Raw genomic sequence first — 9,667 nt, forward strand, 5'->3', positions numbered from 1 at the left:
CATGACACTGTTTTTCAGGGGAGGACACGAATCTTGTTTATTGGCACAAACTAGGAAAGGGGTAATTCCCCAAGGAAAAAGAAAGGTGCTGCTTCCAGAAAAGAGTGGGTGCTGGGACTGGCAAAAACACCATATGTCCATTACAGTATGTGACAGAGTTGTGATTCAGACCTCAAACCACCGGCTGGGTGTGGTGGCTCACATCTGTAATCCCAGCACTTGGGGAGGCCTAGGTAGGTAGATCGCTTGAATCCAGGATTCAAGACTAGCTTGGACAACATGGTGAAACCCCGTCTCTATTGAAAAAACAAAATTAAAAAAAACTTCAAACCACTCCAAAATTATTTTCTCTTAATAATTTTCTTATTTTTAAAATCATTCATAAGTGAAATAATCCCAATGGAGCAAAATGAGATAAATATATAATAATTATCATGTATAGCTTGGCAGTGCTATGTGCAAATTCAGTGATACCAGTGCTCACAGAAAGGTCTTGGGGGAATGCAATGGCAGGTCCTGCTGATGGTTTTGTCATCTTCTCTGCTGGTCTCTGTTATGCCACGACCCACTTGTTGGGAAACCATTAGCAACCAGACTGGCGCAATCAACCAAATCTGGGACCAGTGAGCTGTCTCATTTCTCAGCCCAATTGCGGAAGTGTGTACTTCCTATGTTTGGTGGACTGACTCCAGAAAATTAACATTATTGCTACTATTAATATCATCCAGAAGTTTCCTTAGTGGTTTACTGTTTTAATATTAGCCCTTGGAAACAAAATAGCACCTTATATTTTTAAATTTCCAAGTTCCTTTTTGAAGTCAAGACTTATTTTTGCACAGAATTCTTATAGTTTCTACGAATGTCTGAAAAGACAACTTAGGCTATAAAATTTTGCTTTTGGCCGGGTGCCGTTGCTCACGCCTGTAATCCCAGCACTTTGGGAGGCCAAGGTGGATTGAGCACAAGGTCAAGAGATCGAGACCACCCTGGCCAATACGATGAAACCCCGTCTCTACCAAAAATACAAAAATTAGCTGGGCATGGTGATGCATGCCTGTAGTCCCAGCTACTCAGGAGGCTGAGGCAGGAGAATTGCTTGAACCCGGGAAGTGGAGGTTGCAGTGAGCCGAGATTGCGCCACTGCACTACTCCAGCCTGGCGACACAGTGACACTCTGTCTCAAAATTTTTTTTTTTGCTTTTTAAGCTAAAGACGTGTTTCAATTTGTAAAGTAGCCACCTGAAAAGCCCTATAATATTTGAAAATTCTCACCATTTAATATCTTTGTTCTTTGGAGCTGTAAGGTGTATTATTTTGAAATGCCTGAAGACTTCATTTAGAATCATGAAATCAGGCTTCTTACTTTATTAAAATATTGTGTGTGCTTTGGTCCAACTTGGTCCTGGTGAATAAAATTAAACAACGAAGTTCTAGCAAAAAAGAAAGGAAGGAAGGAAGGGGAAAAATAATCTAAAAATTATTATTCTCTACCATCCATTGAACCTGTTAAGACACAGGGTGGGGTATATGTCTACACACGCAGTCTTAATTGATGGCCAAGATAATTACTGCTAGAAATAATGAAGAAAATGAAGAGACAAAGGGGTAAAAAGATCCATGGTGTTGCTCCAATGAAGCAGACTCAGGCAGTGTTGTATTGAAGCATTTAATTATCCAGTTGCTAGTTTTATAGGGGCCTCTGAAGGCTCAGTTAGACTTAACAAACTGAAGGGCTAAGGATATTACTGTAGATCTAGATTATAGGGGTTTGAATCTCAGTTCTACTGTTTAATAACTATGTGACCAAAATCAAATTATACCATGTTACCTCTGTGGGCCTTAGTTTTCTCATATGTAAAATGGGGATAATAAAGCCACCTACTACATAGTAGTGTGTGTGTGTGTGTGTGTGTGTGTGTGTCTATGAGAGAGAGAGAGAGAGAAAGAGAGATAGAGAGAGAGACAAAGAGAGAGATAGTGAAAGAGAGAGAAAAAATACTTCTAGGGTACCTGGAATGGTACCTGTACATTATATTATTATATCTGTAGGTAGGATATTGTGGAACCATGAAAACTATGTCATAGAAATAGTTATCTACTGGCATCTGCAAAGATTTGTTATTAAATAGCATATAGAGCATGAATCTAATTTTATTTTTTATATATATTCATTTAAAAAAGTATAAACCATGTAATATTAACAGTGGTTATCTCTGAGTGGTAGCATTATCTTGAGTGATAGGATTATGAGTGATATTTACTTTATTCATTGTGCTCCTTCATCGTTTCCAAATTTTCCAGATTTGAACAAATGAACCTAATTGATTTTATAACCAGGGAAAAAACTATACATATACCAAGCATTTTTAAAAATGGTGCTAAATAAAAAATATTGAAATCAAGTAGAAAAAGGCCTTCCCATTTTGATGGATCACGATCAAAGATAAACCAGTCTCATTGCAGAGGAGCAAAAATATTCTGAGGCTCAGTCCACAGTATCTGAAGAACAATATGGGATTCAGATTAAAATGTGTATGATCTTAACTGCAAAACAAAAATTGTGTGACCTTACATAAGCAAATCAATATCCATGACCATCAGCTCCTCATTTCTAAGTTCAGGCTAGTTGGTGGCTGAATTGAATGGGCAATGTATGAAGTATATAAAGAGTTAAGCACACAGAAAGCATTCAGTAATAATACCTCTATCTTACAACAGCCCATTTTGTATCTTCATTTCTCACTAAATAAAAAATATAAGAAAAGTATATATAGCATCCTGCCATAAACTGGAAATTAGGTAAGCTCATAAATGTAATAAATAACTAAACAATCTTTATTCCATTTATTAGTATTTGAGTCCAAAGTTCAAAAACGGGCTCCATTTTTTTTTAAAAAAACTATCTCTAGCTGGTCTTTATTTTTATTTATTTATTTATTTATTTATATTATACTCAAAGTTCTAGGGTACATGTGCACAATGTGCAGGTTTGTTACGTAGGTATACACGTGCCGTGTTGGTTTGCTGCACCCATTAATTCGTCATTTACATTAGGTATTTCCCCTAATGCTATCCCTCCCCCAGCCCCCCAACCCCTGACAGGCCCTGGTGTGTGATGTTCCCCTTCTTGTGTCCAAGTGTTCTCATTGTTCAATTCCCACCTATGAGTGAGAACATGTGGTGTTTGGTTTCCCGTCCTTGCGACAGTTTGCTCAGTATGATGGCTTCTAGCTTCATCCATGTTCCTGCAAAGGGCATGAACTCATCCTTTTTTATGGCTGCATAGTATTCCATGGTGTATATGTGCCACATTTTATTAATCTAGTCTATCATTGATGGACAGTTGAGTTGGTTCCAAATCTTTGCTCTTGTGAATAGTACCGCAATAAACATATGTGCGCATGTGTCTTATGGTAGCATGATTTATAATCCTTTGGGTATATACCCAGTTATGGGATCACTGGGTCAAATGGTATTTCTAGTTCTAGATCCTTGAGGAATCGCCACACTGTCTTCCACAATGGTTGAACTAGTTTACACTCCCACCAACAGTGTAAAAGCATTCCTGTTTCTCCACATCCTCTCCAGCATCTGTTGTTTCCTGACTTTTTAATGATCGCCATTCTAACTGGTGTGAGATGGTATCTCATTGTGGTTTTGATTTGCATTTCTCTGATGTCTAGCTTGTCTTTATTATAACTACTATTTCTGTGTTTTATTTTAAAAAATGAACGCAGGGAAAAACCAACCCTCAATTTATTAAGAAAAAATAAAATCACAGTAATTATATTATTTACTATGGGCCTTCATACCACTCACATTACTTTCAGGTTTCACACCTATTTAGTCTCATGGTTAAATGATGTCTAAATAAAGGGAAAGAAAAAAAGAGAAAGAAAAAAAAAACCATCTATTGCTGCCTGGTCCCTAATGTCATTACTCTCAAAAGCTGTCCTTCTCAAACCTTAATGTGCATGTGAATCCCCTGGGCACCTGACTCTGCAGGTCTGGAGTGGGGTCTGTGACTCTGCAATTCTAACAAGCTCCCAGGTGAGGCTGGTCCATGGACCACTCTTCGAGTAGCAGGCTCTAAAGGATTTTAGGAATATCAATGTATCTGTTCTAAATGCCCCTATATTGCAGGTGACATGAGAAAACAAAATTTCTCATGATTTTTGTCCCTTTCCCAATCTCACAATATTGTTTCTAATCCTTCTAAACTTTTGCTCATTTTTTTTCCTGCTGACTTGTTCTCTAAAGTCCACCTCCCTCTGGTAAATTGTTATTTATCCTTTAAGGTTAATCTCAAAGGGTATGTCCTCTGGGACAAGACCTGCTAGGTATATGTATGGCTGTAGCCAGCTCCCTAATAAATCCCTGGAAGCTGAAGAGGTAGTTGTTGCTCCCACTGACTCTGTTCCCATCTTTATTTGACTCACTTGCTCAGCTTCCATCAAAGGGTCACAAAGAGCTCCTTGGGTTGGACAGGTTGCCCTTTGGCGCACATTCCTCCCAATCAGACATTTACCCAGACTCTGCAATTCTTTAGGATATTGTAGTCTGCCCAGTCAAGAGGTTTTGGTAGTTTTTCATTTTGTTTTTCTTTATTAGACAGGGACTTTCTTTGTTGCCCAGGCTGGAGTGCCGTGGCACACTCCTAGCTCACTGCAGCCACAAACTCCTGAGCTCAAGGGATTCTCTTCACTCAGCCTTCCAATTGGCTAAGACTACAAGTGTATGCCACCATGCCTGGCTAATATTTTTCTTTCTTTTCTTTCCTTCTTTCCTTCCTTCTCTCCTTCCTTCCTTCCTTCCTTCTTTCCTTCCTTCCTTCCTTTCTTGCTTTCTCTCTCTCTCTCTCTCTCTCTCCTTTCTTCTTTTTTCTTTTTGCCTAGGCTGGTCTTGAACTCCTGGCCTCAAGCAATCCTGGCACTTCGGCATCCCAAAGTGCTGGGATTACAGACGTGAACCACCTTACCCAGAATTTCTGTTCTTTTGTTGTTGTTGTTGTTGTTGTTGTTAGTTAACCCTTTTATGTTTGCATAGTTTTTTGAGTGCCTTGAGGGAAAGATACTTGAAAAAATACAAGGTGTTATACATACATCCACATAGCACAGTAACGTTAATAAGAGCTGTTAAAACAGAAAAAAAAAAAAAAAATCTGTGCCACTGAACCTCCTTTCTAACTGGCAAAGGCAAACTCAAAAGCACAGATGGGTCAGGAAAGTAACATGAGGGAAGGTGGTCAGTTGAATAGTGTTCTGATGAGTCTGAGTCCACGACCCATCTGAAAAGGGTGGCATCCAGCCACCCTCCCATGAGGCAATGCTGCCCAGGGCTGCCACATCTCCCAGGTGCCAAAAATCAGATATTTATATGTAAATTTTCACATCAACAAATCCAATTTTTGGTTGTTGTTTAAACACTGTGAGAGCCAAACCCAAACAAATCTATAGGCCAGAGGTAGGTGGTTAGAGGAAGACAGAGACAGGCATATGAGGTTGTGCATTTGGTTAAAGTGACTCTGCTTTTGAATTAGTTTTTACTTCTAGCCTATTGAAATCAATCAGAACTGACTGAGTATGCAGTTTACCAGTGCCTCACCTAGTCTGTGCCTGGCAACAGCTTCACCCTGAAGATGAAGATGAGAAAGAAAGAAAGAAAGAAAGAAAGAAAGAAAGAAAAGAAAGGAAAAGGAAGGAAGGAAGAAGGAAGGAAGAGGAAGGAAGAGGGAACGGGCGGGCGGGCGGGCGGGCGGGCGGGCGGGCGGGCGGGGCGGGCGGGCGGGGCGACGCTTACCCGCTGCCGGCACCGGACTGGGCGGGTGCGGGCGGGCAGATGGGCGGACGCTTAACGCTGCTTCGCCGCCCGCCGCCCTTGCCCGCGCGCGCGCCGCCGCTCGGAGTCAGATCGTCGCTCGCTCCGGCACTTCTTTTTCAGAAGAAATAGCTTCGATGTAACATAGAGATTCAAGAGGACTAGTAAATATATCTGCTTCTGACCAAAGTCTCTTTGGGCAGTGCAGTGTCTGATTTTGATTCTGGTAATGCAGCAATTTCTTGAGTATGGCAGAGCATGTAAAAGGCTCTAGATATTTAAGCTTGAAATGCCAAAAAGAAACATGTGAAACTAGCCCAGGTTGAATAGTATACGGGAAGAGAAAATTAGTGAGTGTACCGGCAATACATTACATGTCATCTTAGCCAATGATATCCTGGAAATCAAATAACTATACTTATCAGAATATTATAGTCATGGCGCCAAAAGCACTCCTTTTATAGCTTTCATTTTTGTGATTCCCCCCACCTTATTTTTTTTTTTCTTCAGAGATGGGTCTTTCTATGTTGTGCAGGTTGGATGCAGTGGCTACTGAGAGGCACAATCATGGCAAGACGATCTCTCCTCAAGTCAGGTCATTTAAAGCCACTCTCATTAGAAACACTGTGGTCCCAAAAAAGGCACTGATGTCAGAGAGTAAATAGAGTCCTTGGAGGGATAATTACACGCTTGGCCTAAAGTCTTCATTGGCTACTGTGGAAGCCAATATTACTGCTGATTTTATTTTATTATTTTATTTTATTTCATTTCATTTATTTTTGAGACAGAGTCTAGCTCTGTTGCCCAGGTTGGAGTTCAGTGGCACTAACTCGGCTCACTGTAATATCTGCCTCCTGGGTTCGAGCAATCCTCACACATCAGCCTCCTGAGTAGCTGGGATTACAGGTGTGCACCACCATGCCCAGCTAATTTTCTACATTTTTAATAGAGATGGGGTTTCACTATGTTGGTCAGACTGGTCTCAAACTCCTGTTCTCAAGTGATCCGCCTGCCTTGGCCTCCCAAAGTGCTGAGTTTACAGATGTGAGCCACTGCACCCAGCCTACTGCTGATTTTAAAAAGCAAACATTCACAGTAGAACTGTTCCATTATGACATGGCTGATTGATACTTATAGGTATCTACTCTAAGACCAAACAATTCTCTGTGTGTTTGTATTATTGGCTTTAAATCATATTTTTCAAACTGCAGATTACCATCTATTAGTGGGTCATAAGTCAGTTTTGTGAATTATAGCCATCACTTCAGAAAAACAACATAGAGGAGGTTTTTTTTTAAAATATCAGAGCACATTACACACACATAGTAAGAAAAAAATATTTTTAGTGAAACTTTTATTCAGATACACACACATACTCTGGGTCACAATGAGAAACACATATTCCTTACTGTGAGTCATGCGAAAGACATTTGAAAAACCCTGGATCATAAGGAAAATTGATATTCCTGTTCCTACTAAAAGCCAGTTGTGAAGGGGAGTTTTCAGGTAGTTTTTATCAAGAACTAATCTATGCATTCTTTCAATTTGATCTACCCCAATGTTTACGTTTGTTAGGATCAGTGTTGTATTTTTGAAGAGGCAACATTCACTCAGAAAAATATACATATATTTAGTACATAATAACTGTATTTAGTGAAAGACAACTCCCAAATTAAAAAAAAAAAAAAAAAAAGAAAGCAAAAACAAAAATACAACAAACAAAAGAAAATCAATCGGAAGAATAAATCCAACAATAGGAGATGAACCAGTGGCTTAAAAGAATCTATCACCAGATTTTACTTTCTCTATGTCAGTAACCCAGACCACGGGCGTAAATTCAAAGGCCTGACCCGCCATTTCTCCACCTGAGCAATAGTTTCCAAATAATAACCTGATGACAGTCAATTTGGTTTTGAAAAAAACAAACCAAATGCACATTCTGTTAAGTAATCCTATTCATCCACCCCAACCATTCCTTATGTAAATGACTCTTTAAAACACACACACACACACACTCACAGACACATACACACACACAGCCTACAAGTGTACATAAATGATTAGGTGAAGCAAAGGGAAACTTGATATAGCCAGTCCTCTCTGGGATCCAATTTACTTATCAGCCCACCAAAGTCAAAATAGTTATCAAATATTTTGTTTGGTTGGTTGGTAATTAGAATAAATACTATGTAGTTAATTAACAAAGCTGCCATTAGAGGACATTTCTCACTGCTTTTCATGTTTATTGCATCATGACGGAGTATGAACATGGTGATGGTACTGTTTCAAGAGTCCAGTTTGCTAAGGCATACCTGAAATGAGCCTGATATTTATTTTTCTAATGTGGCATACCCACAGGCAATAGAGTGTAGAGCTTACGGCTGTAAGAGACCTACAGGTCATACAGCTCCAACTCTTCATCTTTCTGATGAGAAAAATATGTGGTAAAGTGGGCAGGGCGTGGTGGCTCACACCTGCAATCCCAGCACTTTGGGAGGCTGAGGTGGGCGGATCACAAGGTCAGGAGTTCGAGACTAGCCTGACCAACATGGTGAAGCCCCGTCTCTACTAAAGATACAAAAAATTAGCCAGGCGTGGTCGTAGGCGCCTGTAATCCCAGCTACTTGGGAGGCTGAGGCAGGAGAATCACTTGAACCCAGGAGGCAGAGGTTGCGGTGAACTGAAATAGCACCACTGCACTCCAGCCTGGGGGACAGGGCAAGACTCTGTCTCAAAAAAAAAAAGTTACTTGGTAAGGTGACCCACTGCATCCATCAGTCTGGTGCATTTGCTGTTGCTCTGTAATAACACCCATATTTGTGTGAGCCTAAACCCCTGTGTTCCACAGAGTCTGCAATTCTACTTTTTGGAGAGAGAGAATGGGCAAAATCTAAGCAGCTAGGACTGCCTTCCACCAGACCTGCTGTGTCCAGCCTGGGGAACTGAGCAGCCATCTTGCCGTTTCATGTAGCACATGCTCTGTTGTACAAGCCAAACTGAACGCAGCGAGGCAGGTGAACCACATAGATGGTCTTCTGATACACCTTACTTTCTACATTAATCCAAGGACAGTCTGAATCTCCACTCCTGCATCTTAAAGATAAGCTATATAAGTACCGTGTGTGCCTAAGTAGCCACGTGCATTCTTTTATTCGTGAAATATTTATGATGTACTGTGCACGCGCTATGCACCAGGCACAGTGCCAGACCCTTCAGAGAGAACAATAGCAGTGAAAAACAGTAGAATGTTATAAGTGACACCCTTAAGGTACACACATACCGTAGTACCTTACAGGTGTCAGTACAGTATAAAATAGTATAAAATACTATTTCACGATTTTAGTATTTTAGCATTTAGGATTTTAGAATAAAAATTTATAAAATACATAATACAAACAGTATAAATATTATAGAGTATAATCATACATACATAAAATTAAATTATATTTATTGTATCCATGTACGTAGGTCTTGAAGTAGGATTCAAAGACTTCAGATTTACTCCAAAATTATTGCCAGCCACCTGAATTTTCACCAGCTTGTCCCATATTTTCCAGTCACAAAAAGAATGTCACTAGAAGCAACTTGGAAGAATTCAGAAATCTAAACCGGGCTTTGTGCCCCAGTTTTACTGTCTACTAGCTGAGTGACCTTGGGTACATTCCTCAATCTCCCTGATCAGCAATTGCTCTTCTCTTAATCAGGCAGTAGATGGTATCTACCTTATATGCTTGTCAAGAGGACTAAGAGGATGCTTGAGTGCAGAATGGCAGCGTAGCTAAAAAGCAGGTTACTTCATCTCTCTGTGCTTCACTGCCTTTCTTGTAAAATTAGGATAGTGGTAGAATCC

Source organism: Papio anubis, chromosome 6 (assembly GCF_008728515.1).
Source record: "Papio anubis isolate 15944 chromosome 6, Panubis1.0, whole genome shotgun sequence".
NCBI classification, from domain to species: domain Eukaryota; kingdom Metazoa; phylum Chordata; class Mammalia; order Primates; family Cercopithecidae; genus Papio; species Papio anubis.